This window comes from Saccostrea cucullata, unplaced genomic scaffold (assembly GCF_032062105.1).
Source record: "Saccostrea cucullata isolate Sc308-1 unplaced genomic scaffold, CSIRO_AGI_Scuc_v1 ctg629, whole genome shotgun sequence".
In the NCBI taxonomy this organism is placed as follows: domain Eukaryota; kingdom Metazoa; phylum Mollusca; class Bivalvia; order Ostreida; family Ostreidae; genus Saccostrea; species Saccostrea cuccullata.
In genome coordinates this window covers 15,663-28,408 of record NW_026923658.1, presented here as the reverse complement: position 1 = coordinate 28,408, position 12,746 = coordinate 15,663, and positions in this window count along the sequence as shown.

Genomic DNA, 12,746 nt, shown 5'->3' with positions numbered 1-12,746 from the left:
TGAACTTCAAAAGTAACACGGTGACCTAGTATGTTACTTATATTAATGTGGAATATAACTAAGTTTTAATCTATACCTAAGTGTGGAATGAGAACATTGATTCCAAAGCGAACAAGTTTAGCGAGGAGTAGTGAAGGTTCCAGTAGTGAACAGTAGTACAACCATATATCCATGAAGAGTTGTTAGGAAAACATATAATGGACCTATATAATCAATGTAACCGTATATATTGGACTTTATTTCGGGAACAAGAAGAAGACGTCCACGAACTTCCTATGTTGTGCGACTATCGTATGCAATTAACAATAAAGAAATCGTGACTAAATTATCTTCGAGGACTGTGGATTTTGTTTTATAAAAAGTAAACAATGCTGCAGGATTATTCTTACCTTGTGAACGAAATAAACGGTGACTAAGTTTAAAATTATGTTCTGGATCTAGCAGAGAAATTTCCAGTGGCCAGGGAAATTTCTTAGTGTGTGGGGACGAATGTAAACCTACAGTACAGCTCACGAGTTTTCCGCATAAAACACGGGGCACCGTGGACCGAGAACCCACGCTTTAGCGTGGGCCTTGAAAATAGTCGGCACCTTTGAAGTAGCGGTTTCAGCGCTCCGTGTAGCACGGTGTGTCCACGGTGCACCACGGTGTGTCCACAGAGTGTTGCGGTGTGTCTCCACCGTGTCGCACGGAGTTTATGACCAAGAAATCTTACTATTTTTTAAACTCACGAACATGTGTTACAAATTATAGTTTTATTTTAATATCCGATGTCAGCTAGCTTTGCGTGGCTTTTTTTTCCTTGCCTTAAAGTAATAAATAAATCGCCTAGCAGTGTCAAGACTGAATAATCCTATTTTTGCAACTCATTTTCAGATGCTTTTAATGCATCCAAAGTATGTTTTCGTGACAGGAAATCGCTTCAAACTTGAACGCACACAGCCAACTGGTCAGGTAACATGCCTTAGGCTGTTTATGGATTATAGTGAAGTCTGAGTCTATTAAATAAATATATTACGTGAACACATCATTGTATTGCATTGATTATGCAAAAGGTGGTCTATAATAAAGTAGTTTAAATCAAGATCATTTTATATTCGATGATAAAAGTTAAAAAAAAAAAGTTAAAACAAATGTTAATTTTTTCTGTTTTATCTTTGTTTCTGTTTTTTTTATGTGTATGTAAGGGTGTGTGTGTGTGTGAGTGTAAAACCACTCTGTTGGTAGATTATTTTTTTCAAATTAATTTTTTTTGATACCTCCCCCCTAATTACTTCTGAAATATACAAACACAAATCTGGAAAATATCCATACCCAAAACCAATAATAATTCTTGCGTATGTAATTCCTAGAATCACATATTTAATCTCTTACACTGTTACTGTCCGCATTATTCTTTTGAAATAATGTACATCTTTTAGCTGATTCTCGAATCTGGATTTTCTGGAACCCCACCTGAAAGTGTTATTTTAATTCAAATAAATGTAAAACTATGACCTTTTATATAATCATCATTTGTCTAATGCATACTCCTGAAACAAAACTTTGATAGAAATTAATATCAATGTTCTTTCCAATTAGAGTATCGGTAGACGTTCACATGGATCTAGTTTCTTTTCAAATTAAAATGGGGGGGGGGGGGGGGGGGGGTTAGTGCGAATTAAATGTAGAACGATGAACACGTCCTTATTTATTTTACTTAAGTAGAACACACAATTTATACTGTCGTGTTTAGTTTGTACTCATTTTTATCTGTTTAGGAAAAAAAATTAATAAATTTAATTAAAGTAAACATAATAAATTAACTTAATAAATCGACATTTCATAGCTTTGTTCGGTATCGAAACCAGTATCATGATTTTACAGTAACACTGTGCTTCTTATTCGTCAAAAATTATTCAAGTCGTTTAGCTGGTATCCAGCCGAATTACATAATCATTCAACATACAATCGTAAACTTGGTGAAGCACCTGTGTTTAAAAGAAATTGTCTGAGGCGATCCGAGTGTGTACGGTAGCGGGTAAAGAGGACAATAGGTGTCACTGCAGCATTACACAGAAGACCATTCGCCGGATTTCACTGGAAGTTAGTTACGCAACATTACGGCGACAGGTAGACTCTTCTTCAAGACAGACTGAATTTGAGAAATTCAACACCAACACATCCGTAATATGCAGTCTACAAACCTTCAACTTCTTCTTACATTAAATAAATATATTTTTTTAATATACCGACGTAAGAAAAAATTAACTATTAATGAAAAAAGAAGATTGATGTAAAAACCAACCGGGGAAAGGCACAAATTGTTTAAAGATGTAAGCAAAAATAAATATGTACATTACATCCAAAGTTTTGTAAAAATTACTGATTCCTTATATTTTTTGTCAAGTCGTGATAGTGTGTGTGTGGTGGGACAGTTGAGTGAGGAACTTGTTTGATTATCAAATCAAGTAAAAAATATTTCATAGTTTATTTCCTCAACTTTTTATCAATAATTAAGAATAAAAATCAAACAAAATTTATATGCTGAATATTATGACAGTAAAAAAAAAACAGCTGGAGTTTAAATATATTTTAAACTTTGCCTTGGTCGATATTGATTTTTTGGAGAGAGAGAAGAGAGAAAAAGAAAGAGAGGAGTGAGCGAAAGAGAGAGATGAATGGTTACTCAACACGGAAGATAATGGGCACCTACAGTTAGCGAATAATCTCACTCTTATGAAAAGGAAAGATGTTAATGAAACATAAATCAAATTAATAATGATTACGGGTATAAATTGATCAAATGGACAAAGAAATTTGCATCATTCACAAAACTTGCACATTTTTATAAAATTCATATTTAAGTACCGGTGTACTATATACTTTTTCGTGTAACGTGTGTGTAAGGGGGGGGGGGTTATACATGTATGCTAGAGGGTTCGGAATAAATATTTTTGAGCACTGGTTCGACTGACTAATGACTTCCAATTTCACTACTTCGTAAAATAGTTTACCAGACAAGTCCATCCTCTACCTTTTTATTACGTTAACATCATAACACCCCCTACGCCTACCTCCTTTAATGAGATGAAATTTAATTTCAGCACATAAAATTAAATTAATTCCAATTCACCGATAGCTACAGGAGGAAATTGGAAGTTATGAAACATGTTATATTTTTGTTAAATCATGATTAAAAAAATACTTTAAAATTAAGTTCAAAAACTGATAAATAGTGATCCAATCCCCTCGGCAAATTGAATGTGAATTTAAGAGAGAGAGAGAGAAGAAAAATATTGGAGAAAAATGGTGCTACTGCTAATATTATTCTTACCGCTGACCTAGTAAATATAAATATTTTACTTAAGATTACTATAATTGCTATAGTGCATGAATGTTTATTACTAGTCTGAAAATTATTTATTAGTCTCGGACTTACAGATATCGAGTACTTATGAACCCTGCGTCATCGATCAACCAACCATTCATTTAGATATAATGTTTTAAGTGACAAAATTAACAAGGCATAGTACAAGTTTAGATATTGAGCACTGCACTGTTCAATAGGGGAACTCCAGTATGAGCAAATGAAACCGGAAATCTTAAACAGGGGTAACAGGGGTAGCGGTATATAGGGAACTTATATATAGTGAGCTAGCTTTTCTGGTGATGCGGTAGAGTCTCCCTCTATTTCAGGCAAGTTAAGCAACGGCAAGCCTGTTTAACCCTTGGATGGGTGACAGCTTCACGTAACATTAATTATATGACTTGTACAGATATGATTAATTAATTTTAATTCTTTAATTGAACCGGGATAGATATATTCAACACATAAATTTAAACTTGATTTACGCATAGTTAATTTCAATTCATATTCTGAATTATTTTAAAGATAATACTAATATTTAGATTAAAAAAAAATTGCCAGGGATTTTTTTTTCAAGCATTAAAATAAGACTGTTTTTAAATACAAAGTATAACACATAGTCATTTTCACACCACTGCAACCTCCCCGAGAGCGAAAACAATAGGGTAGGACAGTAATTAACAAAAAAGTACATTTCCAAACATGAAAATTCTGCTTTTATTTCTGAAGGGGGGGGGGGGGGGCTAAACCTACGAAGCAATATTCAATGTCTCTTCTAAGTATATATTTGGCAAAAAAGGGGGGGCCCCCCCCCCCCCCGGTTCCGACGCCTATGTCATATTTTCATAATCGACAAAAAAAAAAAACTTGCAACTAATGCATGGTCAAACACTGATTCACAACCAACGAATACTCAGTGAGATATTTTAGTAGTAATGTTTTAATATTTTCCTGCGTAAGGTGTTTATTAAATACATGTATACAGCATAGGTGTCGGGACCTGGGGCTAAGAGTGGGAAGGTCATGGCCAAGAGGAAATAACAGTATTCCTTTTGTGGTCTTAGATTTTTTGCGTTTATTCCTTGTTTATGTGGACTTTTTGTATGTAGATTATGATTATTTACTTCAATGTATTTTTCACATTACTTTTTGGGGAAAACTGCGTAAAATTTGATAATTCCATCGCGACCAAGTAGCAAAGCAGCGTGGCATGTGCATCTACACTCGTCGGACTTCTATAGCATAATACATTTATTTAATATTTGTTAAGATGGGTTGTATAGGGAGTAACGTTGATGAACGGGATATATGGTGGACAATGCCTTTCTACAAGAAGTGTTCAGATCCATGACCGATATATATACCTCAGTTGATTGACAGGTGGAGCACGTGGATGTAAATTAAGAAATTGGAAATTTAATTGTTTCGGGTTTTCAAGGTTAATTTTCACGATTTTGTTATCTGTTCAGAAATCCAGTTTTTACCGGTGAAGTAGTGTTCTACAGAAATCATTTAATAAATCTTGTTAAATTACACGTAAAATCGAACAAAATATGTAAATCGAATTTTCTTGATAGTGATAAATTAATAGTGAAGAATTACAAGTACGTTTAATTACATTAAAAAAATTTACCGGCAGACCGTGTATGTTCTTATCTGTAAATAAGCATTATTTTTTCACAATTCAAAAAGAATTGTTTCTAAATATCTTGAACTAAGTATCGAAAATACAATCTGTTTATAATCTAAATATTTTTTAAGTTGCTGCAGCATGTATCGTTTACTCATTATTTGGTTTTTTTATGAATGAAAAGCAGTACATGTTGATGTCAATTCGACAACCATTGTGTTTTTATTACACACAGGCCAAAGACACTCGTTTTAAAAAGGTCATTATAAATCTCTACATATTGAAAGAGTTATTGCCACGATAAAATTATTTGAGAAAATTATTTTGAGAACTCTGAAGATTTAATAGCGTTTTCATATTTCAGGCAAACGGACTACTATTTAATCTTGAAAAAAAATAGGAAACTAAAGGTTTGTTTCATTAAATAGACTTAAAAGCAGAATTGCAACATCGTTACCTATTCCTTCATCTAAAATTTACATGCATGTTTTAACTTCTAAACATTAAAAGCGATATATTTCTAACTTTCTTTAATAGACACGGTGTAACACGGGCACCGACACGGTGCAACACGGAGGGTATAATGGACGAGCTTCCTGGACACGGAGGGACACGGTGGACTTCTTGTATATTGAGAATATACACACACCGTGGCACACCGTGTACACGGTGTAACACAGAGCATTTCACGCGGTGTTTCTTCCACCGGGCGTTGCGGAAAACTCGTGAGCTGTACTGTATAGGGTTTAGCAGAGACATATTGTGTGAACATTTTAAACTTAGACAATATTAATAACATTATCATTTTTAGTTTTTAGCAGTTAAAATGAAATGAGATAAAGGTTTATTAAATCAGAATGTATATTATTAGTGACGCAAATTCGGTGACTTTACAATTGGAAAAAGGACTTTATTTTGTAAACAATTATTATCTTGTCAAAACAAATTGGATTTTGGTGTTGTTCAAATACACTATAATTTGTTAGATCATTTTGTAATGAAATTGATCCGAATAGACCAATCAAGCCCATCGATAGTAAGTAATAAAATTTGAACGGAAATACAATGGTATTATTAAGAGTTTTGACTAAGAGCAATAAAATTGGGAACTTTGAAGTAAATAAGTAAAAGAGCTTAAGGCTAGAACTCCTGTGGTGCAGAGATGGGGACTGAGCCCATAAATATTAGTAATGAGTGTTTACCTGTATTCGAGGGTGGTGCCATGTTGGGGTTCATAGGTCAACAGACAGACCTACGGATAAAGCGTAGGTGGTTAGTGATGGTGAATTAGCCAATGAAATATATTTTTATATCTGGGACCATGGATACCCACTGAGCACAAAATACCCTGTTTTACTCAGAAAAGAGTATTCCCGTTTTTATTCCCGCTTTTATTCCCATTCCCGGTTTTATTCTCAAACTATTACACTTCTTTGGCTTTTTATTACTCTGGGAATCATTCTTTTGGACTTTTATTTATTTATTATTTGGAGTTCGGTCTTAAACTCTTTTTATTTTGGACGGATCCTTTGGACATTTATATAAAAAGTGTATTGGTCTTTTCTGATCATATTTCAGAACATTTCTAAAAACTATACGATCACGGAGAATTGTAAATTGGATTTAATTTAATAAACTTTTGAAATCGACAAAAGAGTTGTCATTGGCTTACATAGGCTCAAGTCAAGCAAGCCTATAAGATCGAAATCTGTCTTTTGTCTGTCGTTGGCGCTATTGTTGTCTCCAAAAATAATTAAAAATTAAAGGTAAAAGTATTAGCTTTCCTAAAAAGCTTGTCTGACGTGATTTGCTTAAATTCATAAAGAGGAAAGAAATAATATATGTCATATAATTTCTTTCGTTCGATAATATATCTTTCAAAGACTTAAAATATCTTTCAAAGAGCTTAAACAATGTTGTTTAATTTATAAAGATTTTATGCTAAATCAATGACCTAAGTGATTTTTTTTTATCCAACAAACAGAATAAAATGAAGGTCGTAAATGAAATCAATGTGGAGATCTAAACAGCGATAACAATCTTGACAGAGCGTTACACATGCTGACTATTCACCTGCTGTTCGTGAGAGCTTTCACTGCTTCTCAAACCATCTGATGTACAATGATTCTCTACTTAACACCATTACAGTTATTTGATGAAAACCACAAAATAATATCGTTCCACAGAAAAATACCCTACTGTACGAAGTATGCATTATAAGACCCCCCTCCCCCTTCTTTCATCAAAATAGTAATTAACGATTTTTAAATTTAGTGATTAACCAGGAATTCAATAATCGTGAAACGTCTCCATGGATCCCTCCTTTTTTTCATCCCCTTAATTTTTTATATTGATACATGAACTTAAAGATGATTTTTTTCCATGTTCCATAGTATTCGAGACTACGGTCTATAAACAGCAGTCTAATACTTGGGCTGACAAAATCACGAAAATTTCAATCCTATATAAGACAGATAAGATTAGCTGGCGATTACCTATTATAAAAGAACCGATTCACATCACAAAGACACATCAGCACAAAAACTTGTAATCAAAACATCTAGTCAACATATATATTTATATATTTATACAAAATGACGACTACACTGTAAAAAATAAGTGTTTTATAAATAAACACCATATTGCAACAGATAATAAACACTTCAACACGTTTAGAATTTAAACACCTCAAGAAGTGTTTAAGAAATAAACACGTTAGAATGTTTAAATTCTAAACACATGAGGTTTAATATTCAACACTTCAAAAACACAAAATGTTTAAAGATTAAACACTGAATAAACACTTAGAGTTTACTACATAAACACCGTGAGTGTTTAAAATTTAAACATTTCATGTTTAATAAATAAACGTGTTCAACCTAAACATTTAAACCTTAAACATATTTATTTGATGCAACAGATAATAATCACTTAAACATGTTTAAAGGTCAATTTTTAAACACTTCAACGTGTTTATTTTACAAAATAAATAAATACTTAAACGTGTATATAAGTTTTCAACATTTTTATTTGAAACAAATATAAATCAGTACAAAACACACTGTGGTTGATAATGAATATGTTGTACATAAAGCTTTTTGTAATTAATAATTGATTTAATGTTGATTGAGGGTTCAAACTTTATAAACAACTGAAACATTAAATAACACATTTACCAACACATGGATACATTATTTAATTTTGGTTGAAAAAATAGAATTCTCAAAATAAACTGGCATGAAGATGTACAATCTGCATCTTTAAACTAAACTCAAATAAATTGGTGTCGGGAGGGCGGGGGAGGGTCTTTAATAAATAAAACAAGCAAAATGATGAATAAATATGATACAAAAAACTGAAAATGATATTTGTTGTCTTGGTACAGCATGTATAATATGTACTTGTATAACACTAATAAATCTAGTTGTAAATGTTACAAGTTTATACTTCCACAAATATTCATTTTTAACCAAATAAAGAAATTTTTCCAGTTTTGAATTGTAAAGGACCAATTCTTGCTACTAAATAAGAGATGCCGGGGTATCACTCACTCAATATCCATATCATATTCTAACCGAGTTAAACAGTCTAGCTCCTCTGGTTGCGGGTAAAATTCAGGTTCTTCTACAACGGATGATGATCTCCAGTTTTCCATTCTTCAAAATTGTATTCACCCCAAGTAGTTCTAATTCCTTCATATCCTGAAAGATGGATGAAAAAAATATTCACTATGCAAAATTCAGATAATTATCTGTAAAAGAATGCATAAAGACCGAAAAAAATGATTGTTATTGTTCACGCCAATTTAAATCATATTATACATACTGAGAAACAAGTTTGGAATAAAAATCTGCAATTCAAATACCTGTAAATCATACATGTATAAGCATACATGTACAGTCTGTACACTAAAAAAAAATAAATGTTCATGTACCTGTAGGAGCAACCCAACAGCAAAAATTAAGAGAAGGGGGGGGGCTACCTTGTCCCAAGGCATTTTCTATCATGTATCACACTCCCTCCCAAAAAGTAAAGTTACCTTAAAGAATAGTAGAATACATGTATGTGCACGAGCTGGAGATGAAATTATTGTTGGTAGATGCGCTAGCTGCAGATCTGTAGCGTAATAGTTTTATGTATTAGTTATGGTCAAAGACAAATACATAAAAACCATAACGCTACAGATCTGCAGCTAGTACATGTGCGAATGTGGTATTGTTGCATGTTAAGGAGCATAAATATTAGCAAGGGTAGGTACCTAATTGGCTTATTTTCATCTATCAGGATCCAATTGTGTGTGTGGGGGGGGGGGGGGGCTTTTTTTTAAGACTCACCTCTCACGGTTAAGTATGATCCTCGTTCTCAGGACTCACAGTAATAGATGAATGTCCCTGCAAATTTTAAAATTAGACATTAGATATCAAGACTACATAAGCATTTATTTGTCTACCTCTGCGCATGGTCGGATTGCACTCAGACGATTATTAACTATAGGAAACAATCCTGCATTTCATAAATGAAAAGCATTTTAGATCTCTAATGTATTCAACATTCTTTTTAAAAAGATTTTACGTAAAGAAATGTATAAATATACCTCCTATTTCCTTGCTAGATATGGTGTTTCTTGTCAGTATGTGCGTGATTCTGCATCTTCTGCGTTCAAATGGCATGTTATGACATAATCAACTGCGTCATTTTCTATCATAACGTATTAAACACTGGTGTTTAATTTGCAATTTCAATATAAATACCATGTGTTTAATTTATAAACATATATGATTAAGAAATGAACACTCGTGTTAAACACCGGTGATTAAAATATCGATACAATTATAGAAAATATCATAATATTTGTTTTTATCTCCTCTTTAACAGTTTCTGAAAATTTTGAAATTTTGGCACAAAATTACTACCAATTAATGTTAATTGTTAATGCGTTTGGTATGATCTAAAGTCAACATATTGCCTTGCTATTCGTATTTTTTTCTGTGTCGATAAATATCTAATATTATGTGCGGAATTACTTCGTAAATTAAGACACTGTAAAAATGACAAATTCATACAGCAAATACTAAGAAGCAATACTTAATTTATTTTTTGATTTGATGCATATGAATATTACGTGTTTAAGACGGATGATTAAACACCCTACTTATTGATCACCAGTTTAAACATCAGTGTTTATGTATAAAACACTAGTGTTTTGTATTTAAACCTACTATGTTTAATTGTAAAACACAACTGTTTAAAAATTAAACACAAGTTAAACATCATTTTTTACAGTGTAGTTCCATTGAAACGTAGGAAGTACATGTACATTGTGTCAAAGAGTGATTTTGTGTATTTTACTTTTACTTTGATGTTTCTGCATCTGTGTTGTATTTATCAAATTTGACATCTCTCCCCCTCCGTCCCACAGTATCAATGACAGTATTGTGAGTTATATGTTTAGAGTAGAGATAAAAGTTTGAGCATTTCCTGTCCAGAGAATTCTGTAGAAATTTATGTCAACCATTCTTTCCTTTGATTTTACATTTGAGTTTCATTGGATATCTTTATAAATGTGGGCGGAGTTTAGGGGAAAGAGATGAGATGTGAGTTGTGTATCATTGGGAGTCTAGTTTTGATAGTTTAGTGATTAAATGTAACCTTTGAAATTCTTTGAATAAAAAGTGAAAACGAAAACATGTAGTGACGAGTAATATTTTAAAGGACATTTCATCATCATCACAAATAGCATACAATCTTTCAGTTATTTATTTCACATTTTTGCTTGTCCTTGTTATCTGTTGTCCATGGCTGTACACATGACCAAAGCACAGGATTCGGCTTCTAAATCTGCACCTGTAGTTGAACTATACATTGTTGTGACACATATTTTTTTTATACGAGGGAAGACGGAAGGAGGAAAAGAAAGTAGAAAACAGATTGAGTATGATGAGTTAAAACTGTTAAAACCTTACTGATGGCTGTCAAACCATATGAAATGTACCGTTGCGCTTTAATTGATCACAAACTTGAGGCAGTTACTATGAAAGGATTCCCAAGCAACACATTCAATCCCAGCTTATGAAAATAAAAAGCTCTCATTTTGTACTTTCAGATGACCTTATTGCCTTTTTCGTTATTTCCCGATCAAATCAAGGAGCACACGGCGGGTGTGACTGGTCGCTGGGAGCTGCTCACTCCACCTTGGCACCTGATCCCACCTCTGATATATTAGAGGTCTGTGTTTGCTTTTCTCTCGGTTATTATGTTTGAATGGACTTTGAGCTTTAAAACTGCACATTATCTCCAAAACTTTCATCCGTAACATCATTTCTAGATTCTTGAGAGATTATCAAATTTTGGATTAGGCAAATGATACTTAGTAGTGGTAACCGCCTTTCGCTGGACCTCCAGTTAAATCTAAACCGAGTATGTATCAGGACCCTAGCTACTACACTTACTAGTAATTACAAGAAGAGTACGTGTCTTGGCAACGTAATAAATTCTGAATAAATGACAAAAAATATTGAATGAAAACACATTGTAAATGATTTTTATTGTAAAAGTGAATACCGCGGTATACTAGAATGTTAAATACATATAGAATATAAATCTAGAAATATTGATTAAAATTTCCATAGCTTTTAAGTTTTAAAACATCTGCACTATAATGTATTTTAAACTATTTTTTATGTCAACTAAAGATTTTTTAAATTAAAGATAAGGTAAAATTCGTTTTTCTTTTTATTTTTTTAAGTCTAGGAAAACCAACTATCAAAATGCTCTAACAAAAAATATTGCACAGCAATGCATCTCATTGTCATTGCTTCACGTACCGTCTACTTAAATCTTACATGGTCTATTTTTATAAAATTCAACATTAAAAGAAATACGACTTTTCCTGTTTGATAGATGAGTGAACTGTTTGAAACTCAATCAAACAAAGCGCCCAGTTACTCCGTAGCACAATCAAAGGCGCTGTTCTGTACTGCTTTGGCAGTTAACAGTACCTGTTTAGTGAGATTAACTCACAAAACATTGTAAGACAAAGCTTTACATGCGACGTTGCTAATGAGTATGTTACTCTCTAGCCTTATATAGTATACAAGCCTGTTATCCCTTTATTTTGTCTGAACATTTGCATAATTGTTTTGTCTACGTTGTTCAAAGGGGCATAATTTGATTATCGGACTTTGTAAAAAACTTACATTATGCAAATTTTGTCACTTAGAATCAGCCGCAAGAGAAAATTGTATATAAAGGGTAACTTTGGAGGGTGGATGGTGGGGAATGTTTCTAAAGCATTGAGTAGTAAAATATTTGTGCTTGTTGAAATTCAGATATACTCTGCTGCAATGCATTGCAACACATTGTGGTGCCTAGCAAGTTATTCAATCAAAATCAACTTAGTAATTTGTTGTAATAAAATGAATTGAAAGTATGATTATCAACTTTTTATTTAGTGTATTCAAAGGAAATTAAAAAAAGTGTAATGAAATATTTCATTCAAATTTAACTAATATATGACTATTTCTCTTTCATGCAAATCAAGGAATTATGTCGAAGGACTCTTTCGACAAAGTCATACGCATTGATAATTTTATTATCAAATGACTAGTTTGTGGATATGCGCAAAGAAAAAGTCATTTTATTTTCTTATTCAATTAATGCTTTAATATCTTTTATTAAAGACAAACTAGATGAAATAGTTTAATATTTAACATTTAATTGAGATGTGACTGTAATCTTTCATACAAATCTCAATAAACACTCCAGCAC